General features: G+C 45.0%; 1 long non-coding RNA gene and 3 other non-coding genes across 5 annotated transcripts; 2 read left to right on the forward strand and 2 right to left on the reverse strand.

Annotated features, from left to right (window-relative positions):
- The first annotated feature begins 1,452 nt into the window (after positions 1–1,452).
- LOC116098102 lies at positions 1,453–13,064 on the forward strand. Of its 2 annotated transcripts, XR_004121697.1 has the most exons (7): positions 1,453–1,569; positions 1,685–1,727; positions 6,609–6,762; positions 10,508–10,597; positions 11,205–11,365; positions 11,992–12,102; positions 12,780–13,064. It is a non-coding gene; the product is annotated as an uncharacterized LOC116098102 (long non-coding RNA). The 2 variants fall into 2 exon arrangements; XR_004121698.1 differs by lacking the exon at positions 11,205–11,365.
- On the forward strand, positions 4,842–4,913 carry Trnac-gca. Its single transcript has one exon. It is a non-coding gene; the product is annotated as a tRNA-Cys (tRNA).
- Positions 10,624–10,695, reverse strand: Trnac-gca. Its single transcript has one exon. It is a non-coding gene; the product is annotated as a tRNA-Cys (tRNA).
- Positions 11,577–11,648, reverse strand: Trnac-gca. The gene has a single exon. It is a non-coding gene; the product is annotated as a tRNA-Cys (tRNA).
- Positions 13,065–14,752: the final 1,688 nt, after the last annotated feature.

Consider the following 14,752-nt stretch of genomic DNA (forward strand, 5'->3'; position numbering starts at 1 on the left):
GGTTTTGGGGTTTTGTTTAATTACTTTCTTTTTTACTCATATGAGTTATTGCTTATATTCAGTTCTACTTTTCTCTCATTTATTCTCTCTCTCTCTCTCTCTCTCTCTCTCTCTCTCTCTCTCTCTCTCTTTCTCTCTCTCTCTCTCTTTGAGACAATGTTTCTCTGTATAGCCCTGGATGTCCTGGAACTCACTCTGTAGACCAGGCTGGCCTTGAACTCAGAAATCAGCCTGCCTCTGCCTCCCAAGTGCTGGGATTAAAGGCGTGCACCACCACCGCCCATGAATTTATTCTCATTATGGTCCTTGGTAGAGTTGGAAGCTATAGGCCAGCCCTTGGACACATGTCATGTAGATAGGTAACTGTCTCCTATCTCTTTCTGTAGATTGAATGCCCCTCCTATTCTTAGCATCTGGCTTCCCTGTCTGTATATTTGTAATGTCTCTGAGTCTATTGAACTCTTAGAGAGTAGGTAGGGTTTGTGGTTGACATATTTTTAGGTCAGAGAAGATAGCTATGCCCAGAGCCAGCCTCTCCAGAGCAGAGAGTAGCTAACCCTAAGGTATTTCCATTCTCTTCTTGCCATACACAGCAATTTGGATGTTGGTAGTCAGACTTAGCAAGGCAATCAGCAAACCAGATTTTCTGTCTAGGGTGGATGTGTCCATGTGAATTGCTTTCTCCTGTGCCAGGGCCACTACATATTTCTTTCAACACCAGTGGCCAGGAGCCTGGCTCAGCTGCTCTCCAAGGGCAGGGAGGGATTCTGGACTGTTGTTCTTGCAAGTGCCAACTAAGGCACTGAGATATTTAAGTGATAGTCCATTCTATCATTATGGAGGGAGGGGATGCATGTCTGGGAGCTAAAGCAGGCATCATGAGCCAACCCAGGACAGCAGCGTGAAATGGACTTGGGGCCTACAGGTTGTGTCTTTCCTATTCCTTGGCTGAAGGGCCCATTCAAGGGCACGCCTGGGAGGGCTTAGAGCTGAAGGATATCATCTTGCTAGTCATATCTGATGTGTTTATAAAAAGATAAAGACAGAAAGAATATGTCCTATGGGGTGTGGTGAGGTATTGGGGGAAAGGGATGTCTCAGTGGGCCCATACCGAGACATCTCTTCCCCCTGAGGGATCAGCCACATGATGGTATAGTATAGAATAGTTTATTCAGGGCATGGGGAGGGGAGTTAAGAGGGTAGTAGAGGCACAGAAAGGCAGAGAGAGGGAGTAGAGAAGTAGAGGCCAGCCATGGCCATGAGCATGTGGAGAGAGGGGGAAAGGAAGGGGGAAGGGAAGAATCTAAGAGGGCAAGAGGGAAGCAAGAGTAAGGGAGGGAGGAAGAGTAAACAGCCCCTTTTATAGTGGGTCAGGCCTACCTGGCTGTTGCCAGGTAACTGTGGGAAGGAGCATACCTGGCTGTTGCCAGGTAACTGTTAGATGGAGTTTAGACAGAATGCTAACAATATCTAGCAGCTTCCAGGAAGTATGCCTGAAGGCATCTAAGTGTTACCACACAAAAGAAAATTAAGCTAAGAAACACCCATTCACAGGGGTAACAGCACAGGGTAAGGATATTTGCCTGGAGATCACAGGCCCGTGTATCCTAATCCAGTTATATTCTGTACCTATTGCTTTTGTCTATAACCTTGGCATTGGAACCCATCTTTCTTTCCCTGCCAGGTGCTGGAATATAGACTCTGCCTGGAAGAAAGGAGTTACCCAGGTATGGATGGGTCCACTACGAGTGGTTTTAAACTATTTTCTTTTATGTGGACATCTGTTTCCCTGGCTTTGAGTATTTGTCCTCTCTCGTATGTGAATGTCCCTTGCACACATGGAAGGACAAGGAGCAGATACTTCTATTGAGAAGCACTTGTGTCAGATAAAGTGACACAAGTGTCTCACACATGTCTGTATTTAATTACCTATGGAAAGCAGGCAGGGCAGGTGTTTGGAGAAAGCCTGCATGTTAAGTACCAAGAGTTTACCAATGGATTAGGCACAAGGTCTGCAAAGTCCCCATTTTAGTTTAGATAACTGGATATCTAGAAGGCTAGGGGATATGTCTCACTCTGTGAGAAGGGGAAGACTTGAAGAAGAGAAGGTTGGGGAAGAGAATCTCTGTGGTTTGGAAAATGCTAAATGAGAAAAGCTTCCTAAACATTCAAGATGAAATGCTGACACGAGAACATTGATTCAGGAGCGAGGTCAGGCTGGGGCCTTTGTTCCATCTGTGGTGGTGTAATGGTGGGCTCTGTGAGAGTGAATTTGCAACAAACAGGTGTATGTCTCCATACAGATCCAGAGGCTGGGAAGCCTGAGGTAGAGGGACTAGGTCTGCTGAGGGCCTTCTTGCTGTGTCACAAAGTTCGTGATTGTTATTTTCAGTTCTGTGTCCTGAGGATTCATTTGGGTAATTCTCTTTGGTGAACATTTCTATAGTATTGGTGGGTATTTTTATGAGGGGCAGGTACTTACTGCCTTGAATTTTCATATTATTTATATTTTTTATTTTGAGATCTGGGCATGTGAACGTCTTTTGTTAATTCTGTGTCTGATATAGACAGAGGAGGTAGGGGCAGATCTCAGGATGTGTGGGCCAGGTTGGGCCTATAGGATGGGTATAGCTTAGATGGAGTGAAGTTGGGGGCTGTTGTGCAAGTGTGTCCTGGTTCGAGCCTGGAGTTTGGTGAGGCATGTGGAGGGGAAGACAGGGACACTGTATTGATTCTTCTTGACTGTCAGCTTCACTGCATCTGGAATTAACTAAAAACTAAGCAGCTTGGTACACACATGAGGGTTTTTTTTTATTTTCTTTATTTTTATTTGATGAACATTGATTGATGCTTTGCACGCGTGTCTGTCTGTGTGAGGGAGCTGGACTCCTTGAAACTGGAGTTATAGACAGTAGTAAACTTCCATGTAGGTGCTGGGAATTGAACTCAGGTCCTCTGGAAGAACAGCAAATGGTCTTAACCTCTGAGCCATATCTCCAGCCTCACGAGTTTTACTTAAATAAATCATTTGAAGTAAGAAGACCCATTTTTAACCTGGATCTTTTGAGGTGAGACCTTTAAGACCTTCTGCAGGCCTGCCCATCATGTGGATGGATAGCTGCCTCCCATCTTTTCTTACACACTCAGTGTTCCTCCCATCCTTATTATCTGTCTTCCATCTTCCTGAATATTTCTGTTTTCTCTGGTTCTGTTAGGATTTTTAAGAAAAGGCAAGGGCTATGACAGAGAATTCTTCTGGGATTTTCCAGGCACAGCAGTTGCAGAGGGAGCTTGAAATTGGCTTGAGACATGCCAAGACCAAGTTCTTAGCACAAAGAATGTTTGTTTGCTCCAGAGGGACAGAGGGCAGGGGACAAGTCAGGAGCCAGAGGACAAGGGAGAAGGGGAGGGGAGAAGGGGAGAGGAGAAGGGGAGGGGAGATGAGGAAGGGAGAAGAGGAGGGAAGAAGAGGAGGGGAGATGGGGAAGGGAGAAGGGGAAGGGAGAAGGGGAGGGGAGTAAGGATATTTTCCAGGAGGAACCAAAAACTCTCTCTGGATAGAGGGGAGACAGACAAGGCCCATGGACAAATGATGGTTTACAAAGCCAAGATGGGGGGCTGGAGAGATGACTCAGTGGTTAAGAGCATTGGCTGCTCTTCCAGAGGTCCTGAGTTCAATTCCCAGCAACCACATGGTGGCTCACAACCATCTATAAGGGGACCTGATGCTCTCTTCTAGCCCGTGGATGTATATGCAGCAGAGCACTCATTCATTAGAAAAGTAAAAATAAATGTTTAAACAAACAAACAAACAAATAATAAAGGTAAATGGGAAACTGTGTGTTAAGATGAGCTATATAATTTAATTGGCATGTTACTTAGGTGAACCAAAGGGGGCTTTTGATTGCTGGACTTCAATACTTTAATAGCTGGACCTTGGTGTTTTGACCTCAAGAGGAGGAAACAGACCTTGGTGGCTAGCTTTAGAAATGTAATCTAATGGTTTTGAGAAAGGCAGAGGGAATCAGGGAGAAGGGCAAGGACTTCCAGAGTCATGCTCACCACACTTGAACTGGCCAGAGTCTCTTCACTGCCAGTGTCCAGCAAGAGAGGAATGTCAGCTGGGCAGTGGTGGCACAAGCCTTTGATCCCAGCACTCGGGAGGCAGAGGCAGGCAGATTTCTGAGTTCAAGGCCAGCCTGGTCTACAGAGTGAGTTCCAGCACAGCCAGGGTTACACAGAGAAACCCTATCTCAAAAAAGCAACAACAACAACAAAACAAAAAACAACAACAACAAAAAGAAATGTCTATCTGGTGAACCAGTGCTCAGAATTAAGGAGACAAATCACAGAATCTGGCTATGTAGGGTGTTTTTTTCCTGTAACCGTCTCTTCACCTTCCAGAGCCCACTGCTCACTTGCTTCACCCTCAGAGGCTAAAGACTAGCTGAGCTGCTGTACTAGGCAGAGATCCTGCAGTGATGCTGCTGACAGTGTCAGCTAGGGCCCTGTGAGAACTCTGAGAGACAGCCCATCTGCCTTCTGGGAAGGAAGAGAGGGGCATCTGGGGGCTGAGGCGGAAGATAGTTGGCCAGCTCAGGACGGAGGACAGCAGTGTGAAGTGGGCACAGGGTCTGCAGGCTGCTCCTCTCCTTTTCTTGGGTGATGGTGCTATTCAAGGATGGGCCTGGGAAGCTGCAGAGCTGAGGAAGGCATCTCACCAGTCAGGTCTGGCAGCTTCTGGAAAGTGGGCCTGTGAGCATCTGTAATTTAACTTTATAGTCAGTCATAATATATCACCACAGAGATGAAAATTATTAACTGTGTACACCAATACCAATGGGGGTATAGCTCAGGGGTAGAGCATTTGACTGCAGATCAAGAGGTCCCTGGTTCAAATCCAGGTGCCCCCTTTCTTAAATATTATTTTAGTACTGAACTTACCAATCATCTTAGGCAGGCCACCCATGATATTAGAAAGTCTTCATTAGCTGAGGTCTCTAGAATCATTGTTACTATGTCCCTATTTACTGTTGTGGACTACATTCTCAGCCACACTAAAATCAAGGTACATTAATACAATGCACACAGATGTCTTATCTCTGCTTAGTCCTGTCTATCTTTTTTTTTTTTTTTAAACCTCATCATCTGTATTCTTTCCCTCATCCTCACTGGGATAGTTAGTTTTAATTGCTAATTTGACACAATGTAGATTCACCTTGGAAATAAAGTCTCAATGAGGGATACAGTATCTAGATAAGGTTGGCTTATGGGCATGTCTGGAGGGGATTGTCTTGAGGACTAAGGCAATGAATGTATGAAGGCCCAGCACTATTCTCGAGGCAGGGACCCTGGATCGTGTGATTGTGGAAAGTAAGCTTAGCATTGAGAAGCATGCATGCATTCATTTTTTCTCTGCTCTTAACCATAGAAGTGATGTGACTAACTGCTTGAAGTCCCTGCAATAAGAGACTGTAACCTGAAATTGTGAGCTAACATTAACCATGTCTGCCCTCACTTGCCTCCTTTCAGGACATTTTTTATCACAACAGCAGAAATGGAACTAGAACACACCTTCCTCCAGTGCCCCCTACTCAATGAGCAATAGTCCGGGTATGCTCCAGAGGTGCCCGTTGAGTGATGAACTTTATTCTGAGTTTCAGGACTCTATTGGCAGGCTAGGATGGGGTGGGCAGAGGCCGAGGCTGTGCCAGCATGGACAAACACTATCAGAAGGCAAAACCTGTAGGAGGCAGAAAACATCAGCAGAGGATTGCTGAACTTTTTAGTCACTAACTCGCTAATGTCAGCTGTTGAGGAGATGCCAGAGGAGTGCTCTTTCTGCTTTCAGAAGACAATTTGTTCCTTTTGTAAAATTGGTGCATTAGGATGTCACTGAAACATTCATTGGGTTGACTGGTTTGATTCCAAAGTACAGGACATACAGGATGCTCACTGCTGGAAATGTACTGAGGGAATAGTATTGAAAGTGTGTAAAATGGCTGTCATGATGACCCAGTAGGATATATATGAACTTGCACAGCTGAAAGGCTGTTTCAGAGTAAAGCGATGACTGTGTGAGCTATTTGTGACAGGCTGTTCTTATACATTCTATGAAAAGGGTTTGACTTCTCATGAGAACTGATGATTCATAAAGAGAATTCAGAGGCAATGCAGATAGCACTTTGCTGTTGGAAAAGGTGAAACTGATCTCTCTCCAAGGCAGGAGGCCTTGACTAAATTAGTTTAAGGAGAGTAGAGAACCCAGAACCCAGAGCCTTCCCATCAGATACATCTCAGTAGTGTAGCTTGGATGCTCCTTATGAAGACTGGTTTGACTGAAGCGATGCCTGGTAAATTCTCTTACATGGAAAAGAGCATCCCAGAAAAGGGAAGCCTGTCCCACAGAAGCCCAGTGTATCCAGATATGTGTCACTGCTGCTTCCCTTAATTTAAAAGCCTATAATTGTCTTCTCTCTTTAGTGTTCTGCTTACCAGTCACCTCCAACGCTGTCCCTCCTAGGACCCTATCAATGTGCCTTGCAAACATCAGATATCAATCATAAGTGAGAATCTCATCAACGTTTAACGATCTGTGTCTATTTCAGAAGTTCTTAATTAGTTGCTCCATAAACCTGACATTGTGGAGGGATATCCTGAATCTGAGGCTGTCAAGTTATTCTGAGGCAAAGTCAGTGGGTCACTTGGTCCCACTCTCCCCACTGTGAAGCACCAAACCTTGTCCTTCAGTCCCCTTTTTAAGTAAGTTTTTTGTGTATAAGTGTTTTGTCTGCATGTATGTCTATGCAACACGTGGTTTCCTGGTACCCAGGGGAATCAGAAAAGCATTTCAGACCTCCTGGACTTGGACTTAGAGATTTTTGTGAGATGCCAGGCGGGTGCTAGGAACCAAACCTGTGTCTTCCACAAAAGCAACATGTGGTCTTAAGCATCAAGCCATTGCTCTAGCCTCCAGCCCTTCAGTCCTGTCTCATGTTTCCACCCTTCAGTTTTGTCTCTGTTTTCTTAGCGGACAATTCTCTTACATTGGTTTCCTCTCTTCTTACTTTGTTCTTCTGTCTATGAATCCTCTGTTCAGGGTTTAAAGTCCCCAGTGGTGAGACTCTGTGACAAAATGACTCTGTTTGTAGCCTCAGACACCAGAATAAAGACCACATTTACTTTGTCCTGGTCTCTTGTGTCCTACCAGGTTCCCCATATACTACATACAGTGTGTGTGTGTGTGTGTGTGTGTGTGAGAAAATGCCCTAGTGGTTGGGATTAACCACACAGAAGGAGGGGACCTGTCATCACTCATCCACTCGATCACCAGTATAAGATGCATCCCAGCTGGTGTGTGTGTTCCTTGGATCCTTAATCTTTCAGGTGACCAAGTCTTCATCATATTTAGAAGAAGAAGTAATGTCACTAATCCTAGGCCATGGCAACTTCATAGAAAGAACCAGTTTCTGCATCTAGAACCCTGCATGGAAGGAAGCCGGCACAGCAAGTGGAGTGGGCAGCAGGAAATGTCCCTAAAGGAAGGGGGATAAAGAGTGGGCTGATTTCTGCATCAAATGGAAACTCCAGTGGATTCCTCAGATCTGGGGATTGTGGGTCCCAGGTTGTGAGGGTAAAGCACACAAGCCACCTGGATTCCAGGCTGCTTGTTGGCTTGGTGGCCATCCAATGGTGGCTGTTGGCTGGCACCTGTTCTAAATGGTCAGGATCTGTACTGTAACAGTCATGATTCAGTGTTTGAAGTTTCACTCCACAGAACAATATTCCCAGCAAAGACCTGAACTTTTCACAGACAGCATTTGCTACAGTGCTGTGTGAAGACCTAAGCAGAGCCCGACGAGGCTGGCGCTCCATTACGTACCATGGACAGCTCTACAGTCAGATGGCTTTGCTGAAGGCACAGAGAGAATGTAGACTCCTCCACTGTGTAGTGGCCTCAGATATTTTCTGCAGGGTGGATAGTATTGCACAGACAAACAAACAAAAAATCTTAAAGTGAAAACAATAATGAAATTACCACAATGTTGTCTAGTATGCTGGCTCAGCAGCCATTAGCATTTGCTGCACGAGCCTGAGAATCTAAGGTGGATATGTATCCGTACGTAATTTTTCTAACCCACATGAGAAGGACAGACATGTAGGCACACAGATGAAATCCAAGCAGTCATACAGGAAGATGGGAATTGAAGACAGGAGGATCTTTCTGAAAGCTCATGGAGAGTTAGCCTGGAGTATGCATCCCTGTTTCAAGCAACATGAGGGACTCTGCTTCAAATTAGTCAGAAGATGAAGTCTGACACCTCAGATTTCCCCCTGAGCTCTCCACATGCTCCATGGTAAACACATGCCCTCATGTACAAACACATCATACATGTACAGCCACAGATAAATACACACACACACACACACACACACACACACACAGGTACATACACACTCATACCTACACACACATGCAAGTGTAAGCATATATATACACATCACCTGTGTTGGCAATTTTCAGTGTTCCCATCTCTCTTTAATACTAATTTTCATTAGTGGCGAGTCAGGTTTCCTAGGGCACTGGAGAGGAGAAGTCACAGAGCCGCCCTGGTGAGGCAGTGCAGGGATGTGGTGCTAATGAGGAGAGTCTACACAGGTACCAGGGCATAAGTCACCTGCAAAGCAGTTGCATGCAGTTCATGCAATCCCTGACTCAAGACTGTACCCTGCTGGCCACACTGCCGGCCATGTCACGCTCCTGGACCTTCAACTCTCTGATCCTCACTTCTCCACAGTTCTGAGGACAGAAGCCATTCTTCAGGTTATTTCTTCTTCTGATACATCAAGGAATTTCACAAGAGTGAGGAAGATGGGAGACGATGGAGGCTGCTCAATCCCTGTTCAGAAAGGCTGGAACCAGAGTCCATGAATCATTAACGTGAACTTTGCTGTGGCTTGGTCATTATGACTTGTGTCCTGCTTAGGCCTGATTTAACCAGTGTTTTTTCACGTCTGTAGCATGAAGTTGCTTATATAAAATTAATAGGTATAAACAAGGGTATCTGAAACAACCCTAGAGCCCCAGGTAGGTAGGTCATCCTAAGGAACTGTTCCCAGAGAGTCTGGTTTAGGTTTTCTCAAGTGAGCACTAAGGACGTTTGCTTCTGGCCTACCCTGTTCCACTTGCCCTGTGTTCTTAGAACACATGTTGTTGTTGTTGTTTTACCTTTGAACTTTTTTTTCCCTTTTCTTTTTTTAATTAGATATTTTCTTTATTTACATGTCATATGATTTCTCCTTTCCCAGTTTCCCCTCCAACAAACAAACGAACAAACAAACAAACAAAAACAACAAGAACAAACCCCTGTTGCCTCTCCACCCCCTGTTCGCCACCCCACCCTCTCCCACTTATTGGCCCTGGCATTCCCTACACTGGGGCACAGAATCTTCACAGGGTCAAGGGCCTCTCCTCCCATTGATGATCGACTTTGCAATCCTCTACTATACACATGCTGCCAGAACAATCTGACCCACCATGTGCAGTCCTTGGTTGGTGGTTGAGACCCTGGGAGCTCTGAGGGTACTGGTTAGTTCATATTGTTGTTCGTCCTAAGGGGCTGCAAACCCCTCAGCTCCATAGGTCTTTTCTCTAACTCCTTCATTGGGGACCCTGTACTCAGTCCAATGGATGGCTGTAAACATGGTGTTTTGAATCCAACAAAAGGGGGTTTCAGCCTCATAACCTGCCATGCAGGTCATTATTGCAGTTCACAGAGTCCACAGCTAGGCAAGACTGTTGATGACTTTACAAAGTACCTTCCAGTTCCACCAAATCTAGCCAACGAGGAGGATGCTTCCTGGTCAGTACCAACTTGGTTCCCCATGTCCTGTGCCGAATATGTGTGGTGTCTTTACCAATAGCATTTAGTGAGCATATGCTTGTAGGCATCTGAGAGCAATGACATTATCCTGTATTGTCCTGGGGGGTCTCGGAACACCAGAGTTTAATTGGATCTGTCCTACTCAGGGAATTATGCTCATCCAAGAAGCCAAATAAGATATTCCAGTGCCAGGTATGGGATATTTCCCCTTGAGTTTTAGGTCAGGGGTATACTAGAGCCCCCAACATGTTTCTTATTATCTTCTAGTTTCAAGTACTGCTGTTGAAAAGTTAACTATCATGATGATTTCCTGTGTATATCACCTATTCCTTGTCGCTTAGGGTTTTAAGATCTTTCCTTTGGTGTTAAAAGTCTTTGACACTGTGGTAAGGACTTGCAGAAAGTTAGGATGGAAACCCACACCTTCCTTTACTGGTATTTTTCTTGTGTTTTGGCCTCCCATCATTTTCTGTTTCTGATCATTGTGTCAGTAGGAGTGGGGTGGGGCGAGGAGTGGATGGGTTCAGAGCCTTCAGGGTTTGCCCTTATGCAGGAGCTCTGTTAATTTCTCTCATGGCTAAGTCATACTCATAGGAGACATCAAATTCCTTTGTATTTTGCAGCCCAGAGAGGGAGGCTATGCAGTTTATTCAAGAAACTTCAACTAATGGAGATCTCTGAGCTTCACTGAAGACCCAATTAAGGTGGATGTGGTAAGTACCAAAATCATATTTAAGAAAGGGGGCACCTGGATTTGAACCAGGGACCTCTTGATCTGCAGTCAAATGCTCTACCCCTGAGCTATACCCCCATTTTATAGGTAAGGTAGCCTCTCATTATAACCCTTTCAAAGTTGGAACCACACCCATGCTTGCTATGCTTCCTCCTCTGATCTTGAACCTGGCAGGATTTTTCTATTTAAGTCTACCCTTCACCCTTCTCCTCTCCAACTTAGATTAGCCAACTTCAATGCCCCACTCTCTGGGTGTGCTGCAGACCTCAGCTTCAGATCTAGAAAGACACTTAACTGTGGTGCTTTTCTTAAGTTCAGAATTAACTTTCCTTAAATGGCCAAGACAAGAGCTGCGGGCTCTGGATCTTCATTACTCCAAACTGCAGTCTAGAGAGAACTTTATTCTCCAGGACATCAGTGGGGTGCTCATTACTTCACTCTATCACTCAACAACACTAATGGAGCTCATTAGCTGTGGTTCCTTACCAGCCACGGTGAAGACACAAAGAGAGACCAGTCATTTTCCCTTTTTCTCAGAGTTTTAGTATAAATAGGAGTCAAATTCATGGACCAAATTCTTTCCTCAGAAGGAACAGGAGCCCAACCATACTCTAGGGGGAAACTGGAACTGAGGAGCACCCTATACAAGGCTCTGGAGGACTTCCTGAGGGGACAGCTATGGAAATTTCCAGGGGAAGAAGCCACTCCTCAGCACCATAGGACTCTTCTCTGTGACCTTCTGCACCGAGTGAGCTTTACAGAGCCTTACAGAGCGGCTTGTGCCACAACATCTGACTTGGATGGGTCTCACAGTGGGTCCTATACTAGCTCCTCTCAGAGAAGAGAACAGAGACCAGGCCTGAGCAGAATACAGAGCACATGGGAACACAGTCTGTTAGCAGCCCTATGTTAGCTAATACTTCACAATTGGTCTCTCGTATATAAAGGAGACAATAAGAAGGGGGCACCTGGATTTGAACCAGGGACCTCTTGATCTGCAGTCAAATGCTCTACCCCTGAGCTATACCCCCATCTGCCTCATGTATATCTCATAAACATTTCTGAAGCTATATGGCCACTCCCCAACATGTGTACTTTCTAGTACACTGAAATCACCTGTGTTCTCCTGTGAGGCCCAGCCCTAAGCCAGATCTGCACACCTGTCTGTCACCTCCTCATGACCAGCATCCTCCTATCCTCCTATCACAGCTGAGACAGAATACAAACACCTGGATGTTTGCATTTATCTTATTCTGCAGACCTACCTATACAAGCCACACTCAAAGGGCTGGGTTTTAAGCAATTGATGGCTTTTGATGGAGAGAGAACCGTTTCTTTATGGGAGTGGCTCTTGGTAATTCAATCTTATTGCAGTGGAACACTTCTGACCCAGAAGCATATGGACAGCACAAATTGGAGGACACAGAGCCTGTGGTGCAAAGGTGAGATGGCTCTGTGAAGAGGAATTAAAAGAAGGAGTTGAAGGTGAATATGATCAAAATACATCATATGAAACCTCAAAGAATTAATGAAAATATTGTAAAACATTTTTTTCCTTAGTTATAGGGTCAATACCATCAGGTTGTGGAGCCTTTGGGATAGCTTGTGATACAATGTCATAAGTTTAACCATAACTTTTTAAAAACTGGCAGAAAGGCCCACTCCATTAGATAGTACCCCTATCCAATCCTGCTAACATGGCCTTGAACCTGGGGCTAGCTAGGGCCCTAGGAGAAACATAGTGCTATTGCTCTGCTAAAGGAACACAGCAGTAAAATGACTCCTAAGGACATACTGCTACACCTATAGATCAGTGCTTGGTCAGCTCACATTGGAGAAGCTTCTCCTTGCAGTAGATGGAAGTTAACACACAAATGGACAGTGCACAGTGGGTGAGAGACTGTGGAACACTCAGTCATAAATTCAATCCCTTCCTCAAACCCCTGCACCCAAGGTCAGAGTGCTGTGCTCGAGAGAAGGCCTTAAGGCTGTAAGGGCCAAAGCTGGTGGATGACTCCAAGGAAGCAGTGCCATCTGTTTTGTATTTCATTTTCCCCATCTTTTCCTTTTCATTTCAGTTCTGCAAAAAAGTGATCAGATAACCTTATAACCATATGAAACAGTCAACTAGGTTGTCCTCTGCTTTCCTTATTGCAACACAGGTGACTGCCTCCGGGAAGCAAAATTGGACTGCCTCCAAATATGGAGGTCGCAGACACTGAGGATGCCAAACTAATCTCCTTTCATGGTTAAGCTTTCCTTTTATGGCTACATTAAATACTCCATAACTGACCTACACATTTCCTGCCATCTGGTCCCTGCCTCCACATTGGTCTTTACCTCAGCCCCAGCCAATGATGTCCACTCAACTGAAAACCCACCCACCCACGCACCAAGGTCTATGTAGCCCTATTCACCTCTAATAAACAGAGTTGTTTCACTGAAAACTGTCTCTGGAGAAGGCTGTTTCTCATGCACTCATGCCGACTGAGATCCTGTCTAACCCAGCCTGCCTGGCTAAGATCCATTCCTTCCAGTACAGCTCAGTGAGTAATGGTGCCTGGAAAAGCAGCACCCTCTTGCTTCTTTCCACTGCAAATCTGCAAAAAAACTGGTCAGTAATAATCATATAGCACAGTCAATGCTAGCTTGATTTTGAGTCTCCTCTGCCAACAATATCAGTCCAAAACTCTTCAATTTAGCCTTTTGCAGATTTTTAAAACAAGTGCAAAAAACAGCCAAATTCTTTGCCAAAATATCTTAAGAATGATAATATTCTTCCCCTGTGAAACATTTTGAGCTGGACCTCTACAGCCTCATTTCTCTGAGTACTACTGTTTTGTAAGAACCTATTGTATGTTCCATAAAGTCCCAATTACAGCATTCCACTGCTTTTCTAATCTGAAGTCCCAACATTTCCCATATTCTTCCTATAAGCAGCATGGTCAGGACTCATTATATTTCAACACAGGCTCTAGTATCTACTTCTCTCTTACTAGTCTCTGTTACTATAGTGTCACATACATAGTTACTATACTACTCTATTGCCATGAATACACATCGTGATCAAGGCAGGTTACTATAAAAGGAAGAACTTAACTGGGGGATTGCTTACACTTTTTCAGTTTCGTCTGTGATGGCCATGGTGAGGAGCATGGTAGCATAGGCAGGCTTGTCGCTGGAGCACAAACTCAGAGTTTACATCTGACACAGAGCAGGAAGCAGAGGGTGAGACCACTGGGCCTGATGGGGATTTTGAAACCTCAAAGCACATGCCCAGTGACACACTGTTGCACCTCAATACTTAAGGTGGGAGTCTGACATGTCTAGATAGCTCCTCTGAGCTTGCCACACAACCAAGGACTCATTATTATTATTATTATTATTATTATTATTATTATTATTATTATTATTATTATTATTTAAAGCAGGGCTTCCTCTTCTCTGTCTGATCTAGGGAACCCAACCTCCAATCTTCTATCTAAGGAATGTCACAAGCCCTTGACTAACCCACAAGTTCAATCCCCCTCTGCCCTGCAAGTACCTAGGATTCCTGGAATGCCTCTCCATACCAAATGAGGCACTCACAGTACTTTAAAAACTCTAGCCAGTGAAACTTCACCCTAAGAATCCCTTCCTACTCTCCAAGGTTCATATATAGCCCTGGCTCACCCTGAATAAAGTGCATGTGTACAAGCCCACCCCAGTTAAGGTATGTACACAAGTTAAGATCATCTTAGAGAGCTGGAAATCATTAAAATCCCTGGAGAAGGCCTTCTTCTCCCACTACCAGCTGGACTAGGGTCCTGTAGACCCCACCCACTCTGGATTCAACTCCATCCTTCCAGCAAGGTGTGCAGCAGTGTCTGGACACCCTGAGAGGGTGGGAGCTGAGCACACACACCCACCACACACCACACCTCCCAAACCTCCCTAAATAGTTTCACCAACTGAGGACCAAACACTCAAACATATGAGCCTATGGGTGCCATTCTCATTAAAACCCCATATTGTTGTATGAAAAATATTTAATTTTTTTAAAGATTTATTTTATTTATGGCTGTACAGATGGCTGTGAGCTATCATGTGTGTGGCTGCTGGGAATTGAACTCAGGCCCTCTGCCGGCCCCGTTCG

The sequence above is a fragment of the Mastomys coucha genome, unplaced genomic scaffold (genome assembly GCF_008632895.1).
Source record: "Mastomys coucha isolate ucsf_1 unplaced genomic scaffold, UCSF_Mcou_1 pScaffold20, whole genome shotgun sequence".
In the NCBI taxonomy this organism is placed as follows: Eukaryota; Metazoa; Chordata; class Mammalia; order Rodentia; family Muridae; genus Mastomys; species Mastomys coucha.